This window comes from Martes martes, assembly GCF_963455335.1.
Source record: "Martes martes genome assembly, chromosome: Y".
Classification (NCBI taxonomy): Eukaryota; Metazoa; Chordata; class Mammalia; order Carnivora; family Mustelidae; genus Martes; species Martes martes.
Window position 1 is genome coordinate 19,402,357 of NC_137907.1, and position 18,834 is coordinate 19,421,190.

Genomic DNA, 18,834 nt, shown 5'->3' on the forward strand with positions numbered 1-18,834 from the left:
ACTGGGAAGGGTATGTGCTGTGAAGAATGCTGTGATGGTGTGTAAGCCTGATGATTCACAGACCTGTAACCCTGGGGCAAATAATACATTATATGTTAATAAAGAAAATAAAGAAAGAAATAAAAATTTTAAAACCCTAAAACTAAAAAATTGAAACTAAAATATAAAAATAAATAAAATAATATAAATTTAAAAAATTAAAAGATGAACCTTGCATGCATTCACACATATACATACCCATGCAAGCAGCACAATTAGCATAAAGAAAAGCCTTGCAAGAAACTGAGAATACCACAAAAGAATTTAACTATATTGGAAAAGTATGAAACAACTTCAGTGAGGTGGGATGAGGGAAGGCTGACCTAAGTAACTTTGGAAATGAATGGGGTTTATAAAAGCAAAGGGGAAAGGAACAGCTTAGAAACACTACACTGTAGTTGATAAAGTTATTTCCTGGGGATAAGGAATATCAAGTTTAAAATTACTATACTTGTATGCTAAAATTGAACAATTAAGCAAATAGGTGGTGAATATTCAGGTCCTCACTAATCAAGTGAGAGATCACTGATAAGCAAAGGGGGATGTTTTAATGATTTACATGATAATGGACTAGTGTTGCAGACATCATTATGAATCCAAGTTTTGCTTAATTTAAAACTATCTTAATAGGGGCACGTGGGTGGCTCCATGGGTTAAGCATCTGCCTTCAGCTCAGGTCATGATCTCAGGGTCCTGGGATCGAGTCTCGCATTGGGTTCTCTGCTCAGCAGGGAGCCTGCTACCCGCCCCCTCTCTGCCTGCCTCTCTGCCTACTTGTGATCTATCTCTCTCTCTCTCTGTCTGTCAAATAAATAAATAAAATCTTTAAAAATAAATAAATAAACTATCTTAATAGAGATAACATATAAAGAATAGTAACAGATATGTGTGTAACACAATTTAATTTTCATATATATATATTTCTATTAGCTGAGAGGAACTAAAAAAAAAAGAATATCCTAGTAGTAACAAGCACATGAAGTGCCTGAAACTTGATTTCTTGGTGCTTCTTAAAGAGTTTTGGGGTTTTTTAAAAAAATTTTTGAAGTAATCTCTACACCCAAAATGGGGCTCAAAATTCCAACCCAAAATCAAGAGTCGCATGTGTTGCTGAGCCAGTCAGATGCTCCTGGATCTTGGTTCCTTTTCCTTCTTTCTTTCTTTCTTTTTTTTTTTTAAGATTTTATTTATTTATTTGACAGAGAGAGAGCATAAGCAGAGTGGCAGGCAGAGGGATTGAGAGAAGCTCCTGCTGAGCAAGGAGCCAGATGCAGGGCGCAATCCTAGGATCCTGGGATCATGACCTGAGCCGAAGGCAGAGCTTAACGACTGAGCCACCCAGGCACAACACCCATCATTTTTTTCAAGATTTTATGTATTCATTTGAGAGAGACAGAGCATGAGCATGAGTACAAGCAGGGGCAAGAGGCAGAGGGAGAGGGAGAAGCAGGCTCCCTGTGGAGCAAAGGAATGGATATGACTCTCTAACCCAGGACCTTGGGATCTGTGACCTAAGCTGAAGGCAGATGCTTAAAAGACTGAGCTACCCAGGCATCCCACCTAGTTACTATTTCTAAAAAACACCAGGCACATTCCTGCCTTAGAATTCTTCCTTTTCCCCAATTTCTATACAGACATCATATCACCTCCAAATCTGTGCTAAGTTTCTATCTATTCAAATAGGCTTATGTGCCCACTTTACTGAAATTGTAATCTGCTCATTTCCCCTGTATTTCAAATTCTCTCATATACTAGTCCAGTTTTCTTTCTTAATTTTGTTTATTTATTTTTTAAAGTAAGCTCTACACCCAACATAGGGCTCGAATTCATAGCCCTAAAATCAAAAGTTGCATCATCTATGGATTGAGTCAGCCAATTTTTTTCTTTGTTATAGAATTTATCAATTTCTTACATGTATATTATACATCATTAATTTTTCATTTGTAAGATCCTCTAGTGGCCAGGATCTCCTTTTGTTCCTTGATTTACCAAGAGAACTTTGCACAGTTCCTGGCACAAAGTATTATTAGTTCAAGAAATATTTTATGTATTTATTTATTTCTTAATTTAAGATTTTTTATTTACTTACTTGACACAGAGAGAGAGCACAAGCAGAGGGAGCAGCAGGCACATGGAGAAGCAGGTTCTCCACTGTGCAGGGAGCCCGACACAGGCTCGATCCCAGTACTCTGGAATCATGACCGAAAATGAAGGCAGATGCTTAACTAGTGAGATACCTAGGTGCCTCTCAAGAAAAATGCACCGATGGATAAATTAATCCCAAAGGCAAAAGTGAATGAAAGTTAGCTTAAATGCTAAATTCTACTATGAAAATGTTTACTGAATAAGGAAGAATTTTAATTCTACTTAGGTGACTTTATGTGGACAATGTGACAATATCTCAAAGGAAAATGCGCTAAACCTAGGAAGCTAACAACTACACCCTGAACATAAATGAACATAAAGATAAAAGAGAGGGGCGCCTGGGTGGCTCAGTGGGTTAAAGCCTCTGCCTTCGGTCCAGGTCATGATCCCAGTCATGATCCTGGGATCAAGCCCCAAGTTGGACTCTCTGCTCAGCAGGGAGCCTGCTTCCTCCCCTCGCTCTGCCTGCTTCTCTGCCTACTTGTGATCTCTCTGTCAAATAAATAAATAAATAAAATCTTAAAAAAAAAATAAAAGAGAAAGAAACCATTGAGTAGAAGAAGGAGAAAACCAAAAAATGCTTGTTCCCACTCACAATTTCTTTTTCTTTTCTTTTCTTTTTTAAAGATTTTTATTTATTTGACAGAGAGAGACAGTGAGAGAGGGCACACAAACAGGGGTAGTGGGGCAGAGGGAAGCAGACTCCCCACTGAGCAGGGAGCCCAATTCGGGGCTCAATCCCAGGACCCCAGGATCATGACCCAAAGCTGAAGGCAGAGGCTTTAACCCACTGAGCCACCCAGGCGCCCCAAATATGGAGACTCTTATCCATTGTTTCTTAGGCCATCATAACACTTTCCTCTATGACACAGAGAGCAAAGTTAAAAGAAAAAAGCAACAACAACTGAACTTCCTTATAACTTACAGCCCATTGACAAGTACTTGGGATAGGCAGATAGGCCTTTGCTAAAGGCTTAGCTTAGCATTAGTCCAATCCCCAGAATCCTGTATCTCCTTCAATATTTAAAAATTCCTTTGGGGAGTGCCCAGCTCTCCTGCTCACCAGGGAGACTGCTTCCCCCTCTCTCTCTGCCTGTCTCTCTGCCTACTTGTGATCTCTGTCTGTCAAATAAATAAATAAAATCTTTAAAAAAAAGTCTCCATAATTGAAAGTCAAGCCCAACAAATTCCAAACAAATTACTCAATTACTATATACTGAAACTACAGTAAACCAAAGGACAGAAAAGATCTTGATAGTTATTCTAAAATAAACAAAAACAAGAAAAAAAGAAAAAGAAACAAAGCAGCAGTGCCTGGGTGGCTCAGTCTTTGGACATCTGCCTTCAGCTCAGGTTATGATCCTGGGGTGCTGCGGTTGAGTCCCACATCGGGCTCCCTGCTCAGCCGGGGTCTGCTTCTCCCTCTTACTCTGCCCGCTGCTCCTCCTGCTTATGCTCTCTCTCTCTCGCTCTCACTCTATCTCAAAGAAATAAAAATCTTTTTTTTTTAAGATTTTATTTATTTATTTATTTGTCAGAGAGAGCACAAGCAGGGGAGAGGCAAAGGGAGAGAGAGAAGCAGAACTTCTGCTGAGCAAGGAGCCCCATATGGGACTCCATTCCAAGACTTCGGATCATGACCTGACCTGACCTGACTGAGTCACCAGGCATCCCTCAAATAAATAAAATCTTTAGAGAGAGAGAGAAAAAAAGCAAATCCTACAAAAAAAAAAAAAAATGCATTACTCTTTAACAGCAAAAATTGACACCAGAAGATAGAAGAAGAATATCTCCAAAGAAAGCAGAGAGGTTCACCTGGGTGGCTCAGCCAGTTGAATGTCTGCCTTCAGCTCAGGTCATGATTCCCGGAGTCCTGGGATAGACTCCAGCATCTAAATTTTTGCTCAGCGGAGAGCCTGCTTCTCGCTCTCCCTCTGCCCGCCTCTTCCCCTACTTGTGCACTTGCTCTCAATCTCTCTCTCTCTCTATCAAATAAATAAGTATATAAATAAATAAATGATCTTTTAAAAAAGTAAATAAGTAAAGGAAGCAGAGATAAACTAGAAATCTGTGCGAAATAACTTTAAAAAAAGATTTATTTATTTATTTATTTTAGAGTGGGAGAGATGTGAGTGGGAGGAGGGACAGAAGGAGAGGGAGAAGGGGAGGGAATCTCAAACAGACTGGCCATAAATAAATAATAAAAAGAAGATAGTCCTTAATCCAATTGAAAGATAGAAATAAGAAACAGACAAAATGGGACAAATAAAAATAGAAATTCATTAAAAATGAAAGTTATGAAATTTAAATTAAAAAGATAGCAAAATGGGGGCGCCTGGGTGGCTCAGTGGGTTAAAGCCGCTGCCTTCGGCTCAGGTCATGATCACAGAGTTCTGGAATCGAGTCCCGCGTCGGGCACTCTGCTCAGCAGGGAGCCTGCTTCCTCCCTTCTCTCTCTGCCTGCCTCTCTGCCTACTTGTGATCTGTCTGTCAAATAAATAAATAAAATCTTTTAAAAAAAAAAAAGATAGCAAAATGAAGTAGGAGAGCAAGATTCTTGTCTCAGGGAGTCAAAGAATGACTTTCTTGAACAAAGGAGAGTGAGCAAAGCCAAAGCATTTTATTGAGAGTAAGGATATAGAAAGAGGTCTCAGGAGTGAGAAGAGTCCCAGCAGGGTTGCCAATTCGGGCCTCCGCTGACAGTCCTTTATTTAAAACTGACCCAGGAGCTGTGGCCTTATCATTCTTGTGGTATCTTGGCTTGACTGAGGACTGGTGATGACATCTTTAATGTCTTAGTTCTTTTTTGGGATTTGGTTATTCTTTGTTGGTCACGATTTTTTTGTGACTCTCACAAAAAAATACACTCCTCCTACCTGCCGAGAGCAGGGAGATCTGGTTTGTTTCCTTATCTCTGGTTTTCTTACACCTTCACATTTTGGGGCTTTCTGTGAGCCTAATCCCATAGCCCTGTACCTATTTGTTACTACCTAGCCCTGCTTGTCCCTTACTCTAAAATAAAAATATAGGCTAAATTTCCACTTAAAAGTTGTCAGGATAAAGAAAAATGTTTAACAAAAAAATACAAAGTTTTTTTTTTTTTAAAAGACTTTATTTATTTATTTGACAGAGAGAGATCACAAGTAGGCAGAGAGGCAGGCAGAGAGAGAGGAGGAAGCAGGCTCCCCGCTGAGCAGAGAGCCCAATGCGGGGCTCGATCCGAGGACCCTGAGATCATGACCTGAGCCAAAGGCAGAGGCTTTAACCTACTGAGCCACCCAGGCACCCCCCAAAAATACAAAGTTTTAACAAGAAAATTCTAACTAAAATGAAATTGATGTACTAATATGGGACAACCTTTAACCGTACCCCACAAATTAATTGAAATAAGGCTTATTAAATAGTTACAAAAGATCAACTTATTAGAAATTTTAAATAATTCTAAATTTCTATGCAGAATAGTATAACCTCAAGATGTAGAACAAAAAATGGCACATCTCAGTGGGAGATTTTAACACACTCTTCTCAGTTAATGATAGGTTAAGGAGACAAAAAAAATTGCACAGGCAAATTAAGTTTATTGTTTATTCTAATGGATGTGTATAAAATATTCTATCACAAGTTTAGGACAATATATTCACTTAGCGCTCACATGAAAATATCTATGAAGATTGGCCATTTTCTAAGCTATATGAAAAAAATAATTTAAGCTATATAATCTGACCACAGTATAACTATTTAAAAAAAAGATAACATATAAAGTCCAGGTATGTAAACAAAATAAATTTCTAAATTATGCACCAGGATTGAAAACAAAGAACCACAACATGGCGGGGAAGAAACTATTGAGCTGATATCTCTGTAGGAACCAATGGTGAATCAGGAAACTTGGTCTGTAATTAGTAAATTGATGGAGACTCAGTGTGGAGAGCTAAAAACTCCATTAGGACCAAAACTGCATGGAGATATCAGAGTTTTGTGAATTGTACTGAGAATCTCTACCAGATTGTCATAGTTTATATCAGAGAAAACCCATTTATGGGAAGGGAAAAGAACCACATTAAAATATAACAGAGGGTCTGCTTTTTTTTTTTTTTTAAGATTTTATCTATTTATTTGAGAAAGAAATAGATACTAACAGAAAGTGTGACTGGAGAGAGACAGAAACAGACTCTCTACTGAGCAGGGAGCCCAACGTGGGACTTGATTCCCAGACCCTGGGATCAAGCATGACCTGAGGCAAAGGCAGATACTTAACTGACGGAAACACCAGGTGTCCCTGAGGGTTCTGCTTATCTGAACAAAGTTCACAAGTTAAAAGACAGATTCTCAGATTAGTTAAAATTAAATTGAGTTATATTCTGTTCAGGAGAGTAATGCTTAAAACTGAAAGACTGAAAATGGAGGATAAATATATACCTTGTAAATATAAACAAAGGAAACTGCAGCCCCCTTATTATCAGCTGAAAGAATTTTAAAACAATGAACAGATTGAATTAAACTTTGTGAATGCCCAAATTTTGGCCTATTTTGTTTACTGCTCTTTCACAATATCTAGAAGATGGTCTGACACATACAAGATAGTAAATATATGTTGAATTTGTTTCAGGTGAAACTGAAACACTGAAAAGCACTGAAAAGAAACAACTTAATAGGAAGATACAACAATTCTTTGTAAATTCAGGTAATCATACAACCCAAAACACACAAACCAGGAAGTTACAGAGTTGCAAGGGAACATTAAATTTCTAATACTTGTCTCCATAAATACAGATTAATTAATAAAAAAAATAGTAGTCAAAATATTAAGCCACATCATACTGACGTTATATGTGTGTATATAAAATCTTTTATCTAACATTTAGAGAATCTGTTTTAAAACATGTATCAAACATTTCACATAAATGGAGTACATATATGTCATAAAGCGATTTTCAATGTTGGGAAGGAGTGGACAATACAAACTATGTCTGGTCATAGTATAAGTAAAGAATAAATCCATACATGTTTTAAAATCTATAAATATTGGATATTACAAAACACATTCAATAGGGGCCCCTACGTGGCTCAGTCATTAAGCATCTGCCTTCAGCTCAGGTCATGATCCCAGGACTTGTGGGATCAACCCCCATATCAGGCTCCCTTCTTGGCAGGAAGCCTGCTTCTCCCTCTCTCACTCCACTTGCTTGTGTTCCCTCTCTTGCTCTGTCTCTCTCTGTGAAATAAATAAATAAAATCTAAACACACACACATACACACACATTCAATAAGGGAGGTGAGAAGATTTTCTCTAAAAGTTGATTTTACAAGATCTGCAATTAAAAAAATAAGTGTCAGGGCACCTGGGTGGTGGCTCAGTCAGTTAAACACCTGCGTTTGGCTCAGGTCCTGATCTCAGGGTCCTGGGATCGAGCCTTGCATGGGGCTCTCTGCTCAGCGGGGAGCCTGCTTCCCCCTTTCTCTCTCTGCCTGCCTCTCTGCCTACTTGTGATCTCTCTCTGTCAAGCAAATAAATAAAATCTTAAAAGAAGAGAGACAATGTAATTATGATGGTACTTTCCTTTTATACACAATAATTTTAAGATTAATCTTTTTTAAAATATTTTATTTATTTATTTGACAAAGAGAGATGCATAGAGAGGGAACACAAGCAGAGGAAGTGGAAGAGAGAGAAACAGGCTCCCTGGTGAGCAGGGAGCCTGATGTGGGGCCTGATCCCAGAACCCTGAGATCACCACGTGAACCAAAGGCAGATGCTCAACAACTGAGCCAACCAGACACTCCAAGACTAATCTTTTAACCAAATTACATCAGTAACACAAAAAAAGAGAAAACTTGTCAAATATAAGTAAAGCAGTTCTAGATTTTAAATATACAGACTTAAAGTTCTGTATTAAAGAACGGATATTGTGTGGGACACTTGAGTGGCTTAGTGGTTAATCTGCCTTTCACTCAGGTCATGATTTCAGGGTCCTGGGATCAAATCCTACTTCTCCTTCTCCCTCTGCCCCTCCCTACTCATGCTTTTTCTCTTTCTCTCTCAAATAAATAAATAAAGTCATATATATGTACACACACACACATATATATATACACATAAAATATATAAATACAAAAATATATATGTATATACCTGGAACCTTAAAATGTAATAAGGGTCTTTGGAGAAATTATAAATAAAAGGACTGTTATTAATTTAATAAAAATTAATAAAAGACACTTGGCTGGCTCAGTCAGAAGAGCATGTGACTCTTGATCTTGGGGCCATGAGTTCCAGCCTGTGGGTGTAGAGATTACTTAAATAAATAAAACTTAAAAAACAAATAAACAAACAAACAACAGGGCACCTGGGTGGCTCAGTCATTAAGGGGCTGCCTTCAGCTCATGTCATCATCCCAGGGTTCTGGGATTGAGTCCCGAATCGGACTCCCTGCTCAGTAGAGAGCCTCCTTACCCCTCTCTCCACCTGCCACTTGCCTTGCTCATGCTTTCTCCCTCTTTCTCTCTGTCAAATAAATAAATAAAATATTAAAATCTTAAAAAATAAATAAAATAAATCAATTAATTAAATTAAATTAATAAAACACAGTAAGGACCTAAAAGTGAGATAATCTTTGATTAGATGGCAATTATCCTTATAAAAGACAAAAGGGAAAGAACTCTTCCAATATATTGACTTTTGAGTTTGTGGACTGGCCTCCAGAACTGTTGTTTTAAGCCACCAAAGTCCAGATAACCCATTATGAAAGCTTTAGGAAACTAATGCAGTTGTTTATCAACAGAAATCTATCAATAGGGCACTTGGGTGGCTCAATGGCTTGGACCCTCTGCCTTCGGCTCCGGTCGTGATCTCAGGGTACTGGGGTGGAGTCCTGCATTGGGCTCTCTGCTCAGTGGGAGCCTGCTTCCCCCTCTCTCTGCCTGCCTCTCTGTCTGCTTCTGATCTCTCTCTTTCTGTGAAATAAATAAATAAATAAAGTCTTTTTAAAAATTCTATCAATAGAACTTAATAAATATACATTGTAGGGGCGCCTGGGTGGCTCAGTGGGTTAAAGCCTCTGCCTCCGGCTCAGGTCATGATCCCAGGGTCCTGGGATCAAGCCCCGCATCAGGCTCTCAGCTCAGCAGGGAGCCTGCTTCCCCCTCTCTCTCTGCCTGCTTCTCTGTCTACTTGTGATCTCTCTTTCTCTGTGTCAAATAAATAAAAATTTAAAAAATAAAAATAAAAATAAATAAATAAATATACATTGTAAAGCATAAAAACAATATAATTACCTATATATAATTATAGATGTAGAATATATTTGACTAAATTTCAGATATATTCATGATTAAAAACTCTTCTTAAGGGACACCTGGGTGGCTCAGTGGGTTAAGCCTTTGCCTTCGGCTCAGGTCATGATCTTGGGGTCCTGGGATCAAGTCCCACATCGGGCTCTCTGCTCGGCGGGGAGCCTGCTTCCTCCTCTCTCTCTCTCTGCCTACTTGTGATCTCTCTCTGTCAAATAAATAAATAGAATCTTTAAGACAAACAAACAAACAAACAAAAAAACTCTTCTTAAACTAAAAATAGAAGTGACTTATCTTGTCATTACGATGGGATCTATGAAAAGCTACTACAAACATCCCGTTTAACAAAACAAAACTGAACTAAAAAATCTTTTCATCTTCAAAAGTTAAACAAAGACATTCATGTACCTCCTCCACTCAACAACATGTTGGAGGTCTAATCTGTCCCGAAAAAGGAGAAATAAAACTTGAAACAAAAGCCAAGTTTTGTTTTTTTTTAAATAAACATATAATGTATTTTTATCCCCAGGGGTACAGGTCTGTGAATCGCCAGGTTTACACATTTCACAGCACTCATCATAGCACATACCCTCCCCAATGTCCATTTCCCCACCACCCTCTCCCGTCAAAAGCCAAGTTTTTAGTGTCAGATAACATGATCATCTACTCAGAAAGTTCAAAATAATCAATTACTGGGGTATAATCCATTACTGGAATTACTGGGGTTAATAAACCATTTAAGAAACTTCCTAATACAAAACTAAGTGAAGAAAAAAAATCAATTGCCAGGGTGCCTGGGTGGCTCAGTCAGTTAAGCACCTATCTTCAGCTCAGGTCGTGACCCCAGGTTCTTGGGACTGAGTCCCATGTCAGTCTCCCTGCTCAACAGGAATCCTGCTTCTCCTTCTCCCACTCCCCCTGCTTATGTTCTCTCTCTTGCTGTCTCTGTCAAATAAATAAAATCTTTTAAAAAGAGAGAGAGAGCCCAAATTGGGCTCATCCCCAGGTCCTTGAGATCACGACCTGAGCCAAAGGTAGAAGCTTAACTAACTGAGCCATCCAGGTGCCCAAAAAACATGCAACTCTTGATCTCAGGATTATAAATTCAAGCACTATGCTGGGTATAGATATTACTTAAAAAATAAAATGTAAATGTAAAATTTTAAAAATTTTATTTATTTATTTTAGACAGAGAGAGAGGTGGAGAAAGCACATGAGCAGCATTAGGGCCAGAGGGAGAGAATCTTCAAGCATGCTCCCACCAAGCAGGGAGCCTAATGTGGGGCTCCATCTAAGGACCCTGAGATTGTGACCTGAGCAGAAATCAAGAGTTGGGATGCTTAATTGATTGAGCCACCTAGGTGCCCCAAAAATAAATTTTAAAAAATCTTTTGAGACTTGAAGTTGACACTATTAATAATAATTGTGCTAAAACAATAAGAGTAAACTAGAGTTGTTAGAGTTTCGATATATCATCATTCTACAAAATTCAACACATTTTCAGTTGAAATCCCAACAAAAGATGCATCGAATTTGTACAATCTCACCCTTAAATATACATGAAATAAAAAAAGGCTAGGAACAGTACAATTTTGGGGGTGCCTGGGTGGCTCAGTTGTTAAGCATCTGCCTTCAGCTCAGGTCATGATCCCAAGATTCTGGGATCGAGCCCCACGTCAGGCTCCCCGGTCAGCGCGGAGTCTACTTCTCCCTCTCCCATTCCTCCTGCTTGTGTTCCCTCTCTCGCTGATTGTCTCTTGCCAAATAAATAAATAAAATCTTTTAAAAAAGAGAGAGAGAGAATAGTACAGTTTTTAATCATAAGAAAAGGAGATCTTAACGGGTAGGAAGACCTTTCCTGAGGTAATGGTAATTAGGAGAGTAGCATTCACTCAGGATAAGATAAATGATTAAGAGAACTGGCTGGTTTAGTCAGTAGAGCTTGTGACTCTTGATCTCCCAGTAGTGAGTTAAGCCCCATGTTGGGAGTAGAGTTTACTTTAAAAAAGGAAGAAAGGACAAATGATTAGTAGACCAAAGTAGGGATCCCATAAACAGAATTAGGATAAATAAAAATAGGTTGTAAATCAGGAGATATTGTTCATGAAATAACCAATATCATACTCCTACCAAATTTCCTGTACAAAAATATATTCCATGTGTGTGTGTGTATTTAAATATTTATTTATTTATTTGAGAGAGAGAATACCAGCAGGAGGAAAGGCAGAGGTAGAGGAAGAAGGAGAAGCAGACTTCCTGCTGAGCAGGGAGCTGGATGTGGGGCGATCATGGTGAGATGGTTAACCAACAAAGCCACCCAGTTACCAGCTCCACCCTTATTTCCCCCAACCCCCATCCCAGTATATTTTTACAAATCTAAATGAAAAGCAAAACAAGTTTTTAGGATAAGTAAGTTTTGGAGAATATCTTTATTGTCTTCAGGTAGAAAGGAATTCCGCGCCCCCCCCATAAACCATTTAATTTCTTCTATAAGATAAAATACAGACCATGAAGGAAAACATTAATAAAATTGACAACTGGGAAAGCTCTAAGATGGCAATGTAGGACATGTAAGACGGTCCTGAATCACCTCCTCTATTGACACCCCAAATCTACATTTACATGTAGTGCAGTTCTTCATGGAAAGATCCCATAAAGAACAGCAAAGGACCGAACTCAGTTCAGTGTCCTGGAATCAAGCCACTGCTTCTCCCTTTCCCTCTGCTTCTCCTTTTCCCCCTGCTTGTATACTTGCTGTCTTTCTTTCTCCCTCAAATAAATAAATAAAATCTTAAAAGAAAAAAAAAAAACAGCAAAGGAGATGGAGACATGGTAACAAAGAGAACTTCCCTAGCATCAATGCTATAAAGTGCATTGGGAGAGGATAGTATTAAGAGACTGTGAGCAGATTTGTCTGCCTTAGGGCTCAGAAAAAAAACTGTGGAGTAAAAAGGCAGATACAAAATAAAGAAACCACACCTAAAACCCTGCCAAATGACAGGGGAGCTGCTGAAACTGTCTCTAAGTCATAGGAGCTGGGAACACAACACCATTTCACATTGATAGCATAGATGGAAACAGTCTGGGCATCCTAGCCTGCATACTACCTTAGTGAGCTGAGGCTCCTGGCTTGCATTAGCCCTAGTCATCTGACCAAGGTATCCCCAATGGAACCCACACTTGATCAAGTCTCACTAATAGCTCAAATCATATCACCAAACTGACACAAATTCAAAGCACAGACCACTTCAGGCCTACGTTGCTTTGACTCTGGATGACTCATTGGTGCTCCCCCTGAGGAAGTGTCCCTGAATTCCCCATGGGTGCTTGTCATGCCCCAGTCACCCAGCCAGCTTACTCCTTGTGCAGAGTGCCCTGAAACATTCTGGCTTGCATCAATTTCAGCTACAGCTAACCCTGCTAAGATATCTTACCTAATTAATAGAAACAACTCAGAAAGTCAATCCAAATGAAGATACTGAGGAATATACTCCAAATGAAAGAACAAGACAAAACCCTGGATAAGGAACTAAATGAAATGAAGATAAGAAACCTACCTGATGGACTCCTGGGTGGCTCAGTGGGTTAAAGACTCTACCTTTAGCTCGGGTCATGATCCCAGGGTCCTGGGATCAAGCCCCACATTGGGCTCTCTGCTCAGCAGAGAGCCTGCTTCCCCCACCCTTTCTCTGCCTGCCTCTCTGCCTAATTTTTTTAAAATATTTTATTTATCTATTTGACAGAGAGAGAGAGAGATCAGAAGTAGGCAGAGAGGCAGGAAGAGAGAGGGGGAAGCAGGCTCCCCGCTGAGCAGAGAGCCCGATGCGGGACTCCATCCCAGGACCCTGAGATCATGACCCGAGCTGAAGGCAGTGGCTTAACCCACTGAGCCACCCAGGCGCCCCACCTCTCTGCCTAATGTGATCTCTGTCTGTCAAAGAAATAAAATCTTAAAAAAAAACAAAACAAAACTAGCTGATAAGATTAGAGGTCAAAATAGTGGTCATAAAGATGCACACTAGGCTGGGGATGACTATGTGGCTCAGTTCATCAAGTGTATGACTCTTGGTTTCAGCTCAGGTCATGATCTCAGGGTCATGGAATCAAGCTCTGCCTGGGGCTCTGTTATCATGAGGTCTACTTATCCCTGTCTACCCCTGCCCTTACATACACTCTTTTTGTCTCTTTCTCACACAAATAAATAAATACAATATTTTTTAAAAAGAAGAAATAGAAAATATTAAAAAGAATCAATCAGAGCTGAAGAATACAATAACTAAAATGAAAAATACTCTACAGGGGCCAACAGTAGACTAGAAGATGCAGAAGAACATATTAGTTATCTAAAAGCTACAGTAATAATAAAAAAAAATAAATAAAAGCTACAGTAATAGAATGCACCCATGCCGAATAGGAAAATATATAAAAATAAGGACAGGTTGAGGCACCTGCATGGCTCAGTTGGTTGAGCATCCAACTCCTGGTTTCAGCTCAGGTGTTGTTTTGATTTCATGAGTCATGGGATCAAGCCACACACCAGCCTCCACAGTCCCAAGGGGTTGGTTTGAAGTTTCTTCTCTGCCTCTCAGTTCACATGCTCTCTCTAGCTCTCTCTCTTAAATAATTAAATAAAAAGTAAATTTTTTTTTTAAAGATTTTACTCATTTATCCAACAGACAGAGATCACAAGTGGGCAGAGAGGCAGGCAGAGACAGAGGGTGAAGCAGACTCTCCACTGAGCAGAGAGCCGGATGCGGGGCTCAATCCCAAGACCCTGAGATCATGACCTGAGCCGAAGGCAGAGGCTTTAACCCACTGAGCCACCCAGGCACCCCATAAGGGGACTTCTTTCTTTCTTTCTTTCTTTCTTTCTTTCTTTCTTTCTTTCTTTCTTTCTTTCTTTCTTTCTTTGACAAACAGAGATCACAACTAGGCAGAGAAGCAGGCAGAGAGAGAGAGAGAGAGGAGGAAGCCGGCTCCCTGCTGAGCAGAGAGCCAGATGCGGGACTCCATCCCAGGACCCTGGGATCATGACCTGAGCCGAAGGCAGAGGCTTTAACCCACTGAGCCACACAGGCGCCCCAAGGGGACTTCTTAAAGCGAAAAAGAAAAGGTCTTAATTGGCAGTAAGAACATTATGAAATGAAAAATTTCATAAGTAAAAGCAAACATACAGTAAAGGTAGTAGGACAAACACTTATAAAGCTAGTATGAAGATTACAAGACAAAAGTATTTTTTTTAAGATTTTATTTATTTATTTGAGAGAGAGAGAGTGAGCGAGCACAGAGGGAGAGTGAGAGGGAGAAGCAGACTCCACGCTGAGCAGGGAGCCTGATGTAGGGCTTGATCCCAGACACTGAGATCATGACTGAGCTGAACTCAGATGCTTAATTGACTGAGTCACCCAGGTGCCCCTAGATGACAAAAGTATTTGTGGAGGCTGAGAAAATCAAGGCCATCCCACCTCAGGTTTAGCCTTAGCATAAGTACAGCCATCTTAGCTCCGGCAGCCCTCTCAGACCCCTGTGCCCAAGGGCTGACCTTTCCCCCACCCTGCTTTAGTAAGCCCCACCCTGTTTTGGTTCCAGAGACCCCCACCCTGCTTTGGTTCCAGGAATCCCCACCCTGCTTTAGTAACAGGAACCCATAAATACCCCTGCCTTAACTAAGCTAGGGGGTCCAAGTCCCAGCTCCGCTGTGTCGGTTGTACTTGGGCCCAAGCTCAAGCTTGTCGAATAAACCCTCGTGTGATTACATTGGTGCTTGGCTCCTTTGTGGTCTCTCAGATGTGAAAACTTGGGCACAACATTTGGAGGTCCCACCGAGATCGGGGAGACTCTTAGGACCCCAACCCAGAGGGTTTTATGCCAGCTGGTGAGGGCATTCATTGTCATCTATTTGCATGCACACTTTGGGAGCTCCACTCTGCATTTATTTTCTTTCTTTCTCTTTCTTTCTTCCTTCCTTCCTTTCTTTCTTTCTTTCTTTCTCTTCCTTCCTTCCTTCCTTTTTTTTTTTTTTTTTTTTACCTGTAGGAATTCCAATCTGGAAGCTTGGCTGTTGTTGCAGTTGGGCCTATATCTGGACACTCGGCTGCTGGTACGGTTGGGCCCAGAGGACAAGGTCCTCATCTGTGAAGAGAGCCAGCTGCCGGTATGGCCGGATTCTCCCTTAACTTCCTTCCAGTTTTGTCTTCACGGCTGCGCCAGATCATTTGTCTTTGTGAGTGTGTTCTTGTTAATTGTCGTAAGTGTATTTGTCTTGTTGTGGACTGAGGATGTGATGGGACAGACGCAGACAACTCTTCTGTCTCTGATGATTGACCACTTCTCTTGGATGTTAGGGAAAGAGCTCATAACCTGAACACGGACGTTTGAAAGGGAAAGTTGCAGACTTTCTGCATGTCTGAATGACCATTCTTTAATATTGGGTGGCCCCGGAGAGCTGCTGGGTCTGCGGTTGTCTTTGTCTTGTTGCCTATTGTGTCGCTTGTCCCTAAGGGACCGAGAAAATCCCCACTGGCGAGTGTCTCTTGGGGGCTGAGAATGGTAATAAGACCCAGAAATTTGATGCCCTCTCTCTGTTCCTGTTCTTATATAAAGTTGTCTCTCTTTGGCACGGGACAGACACCTAAGTTACCAGGATGGCTGCCAATCTTAAGACTCTCTTGCGAAGTTTCCTCCTGATCTAATGTGATCCCCTCCACATCCCTGGTCTAGCCACTTCTGGCTGCGGGACCTCCACTGGGAGCCGGCCAAAACCAGTACCCGATTGAGTTAAAACACAACCCGTGACGTTTCCTAGGGAAGTTGGCTGTAAGGACCACATGTGTTGGAATGTCACATAGGCCATGATGGATTCCAGTCTTTACTGTTTCTTGTCAGTGTCTTCTACTAACTACTTAAAGCTATACCTTCATTGCTCTACACCAGGACCCTGATCTAAGGGCCTTTTGCAGAATAAGCCTTCTAGTAAACCCAGGTTGCTGGGCCATCCCTAGCAAAGGGGACTCTGACTTTCATCTCTCCGTTCCTCCTAATAGATCTGGGGCTTCTCCTTTACTCATTTCTTGTGTTAATGATTGGAGCCAACTGGGGTTAGTCTAACTCGAGACAGAGACTTCAAGGAATATTCCCAAGTAGCTGCTGAAACTACCTTTGTTTCGGGGACATTCCTTGCCTTCTCTGGCCTGACAGGGACTGCCTAGCCCCTCCCCCTTGCTGGCGGGAAAGCATGGCATCTGCTCCTCTCCTGGAACTGATGAGCTCTAGAACTGGGAACCCTTTCTCTGCCTTCTGGTGGTACTTTGTTCTGTTCTTCACTGTCAGGAAACAAGAAGAGCACCCTCTGGGCCTAACACTCCCCACTCCGGATCTTCCCACCCAGGTCTCAGGTAAACATTCAAAGTGGAGTGGGCGTAGGTGCAACATAAATCAGTATTTGAACTAAGTTAAGTTTGTTGGGTTAATTAGGATAAACATGTCTTTTGAGTTAACAATAGTAAATGTGAAACTTCAGAGTTTTTACTTAAGGTTAAATAAGCTTGTGTTATTTATTAAAATTTGTCAGCAAACAGATGACTAAACTGATGGTTAATTGTCTGTCTCAAAGTTTTAATGGGTAATTGCTGAGATAGCTTTCAAGGTCATTGGTAACCTGAAAGTTCAAAGTTTTGCTTGGATGACAAATGGAATTAAATTTGTTAAACATCTAGGTCTTTTCCAGATAGAATAAAGTGCTAAAGCATTGAGTACTGAATGTAGGTTTGATGAAGTTCTAGAACCTGGGTGAGGTTCGGTGGGCTGAGGTCCGGAGCCGATGACCAAGAAAGAATTCTTGAGACATCTTTGGTGCAAAATGGTGGTTTATTAAAGCACGGGGACAGGACCCGTGGGCAGGAAGAGCTACTGCCGCCCCGGGTTGTGAGGGATGGCAGGTTATGTACCCTGCAGTTGGGGGAAGGTGAGAGAAAGGGAGGTTTCAACAGAGCTTTCATATGCTAAAGGAGGCCTCCAAGGCGCAGGGATACCAGAGGCTTGATCAATGTTGTCTTTTGGCAAGCCATTAACATCAAGATGGTTGGGAGATTCCTGGTGGAATGTCATAATCCTGCTATCAAGCATCTTTGTTAGTGAGATTTAGGTATAGAAGAAACTTAACTTCCTTTTACCCCAGCCTCCTTCAGTTTTGTTTATGGAAGGGAGGGTAACATTAAGGCTTGAGGAACTGAGTCATTTGCCTCTGGAAATTGTGCTATTGATAATGTAACTTCTTTGTTAAACCAAGGAAGACTCCTGTCTTGTGGGATTGTGATCTCAGCAAGTTAACTATTTGTTTGGCAGTCAGGGGTACCTGAGGAATGCCACACACATCACCGAGGGGAGAGGATGGAGGGGGGGTGCAAGGTGCCAGCTTTTGCTTTGTCCTCAGCCAGCCTCCCGCTCCCTCATCAGGTTTGTGCTTTTGACTTTTTACAGCTAAGAAAATAAGAATATTTAAATCTGCTGGTAAACATGTTTTCTGCTTAACTGATTCATAAATTGGCATCTAAAGAATTCTGTTATAACCCTTCACAATTGATTAATAACTGACTAGAGGTTAAGGTGTTTCTAAAAGTACAAAATCCCACTAACTGTAAGACAGATGGAAATAAAGGCAGCAACTCTGTATGTAGGAAAGTAGAATATATGTAAGAAAACTTTAGGAAATGGGAGTACATTTTGTTGAAAGTAAAAGAAGGTAATTTTGTCCTAAAGGAGATGGTTGTTTGGAAGGAAATGGCTTGGGACAAAACCTGGATGCAAAAGAAAGTTGTACAAGGTTTGCAAAGGGAAATCTTTGGAATGGAATTTAGGATGGTCAGGATGAACTAAGATTGAAATGAATGGGTTTTAAAGGTACATTGGTATAAGACTGAAATTCTCTGTTTAAAAAGACAAAGTTTTCTTAAGATTAATTGATCTGCTGTTAAGAAAATGTAAATGGTTTTCTCTTTACCTGCCCAAAATTGTAAATGAGATCTCTTTGACTCATAAGGCTTTTCCTTGATATGCTAAGTTACTCAGGGAGTATTGCTAAACGAATGATAAGCCTTGGGTTACATTTGGGTAAATGCTGCAACTTCTCTAGAGGTTCTATACATTTCCTAAAGTTTTAATGTTTTGATAGGGTCATCACTAGATATTTAACCACATCTATTCTGAGTTTTTGTCATTTGTAATTGTTTTAATTCTGGATTCCGCCTTAAAGGAAATTCATATGGGAGACTTTCAGGACAAATACAGGTCTTTGATATGTTAAAATCCTGGGAACATTTTGAAATGGGTAAGAATTTACAGAAATAAGGGCTACATTTGGAC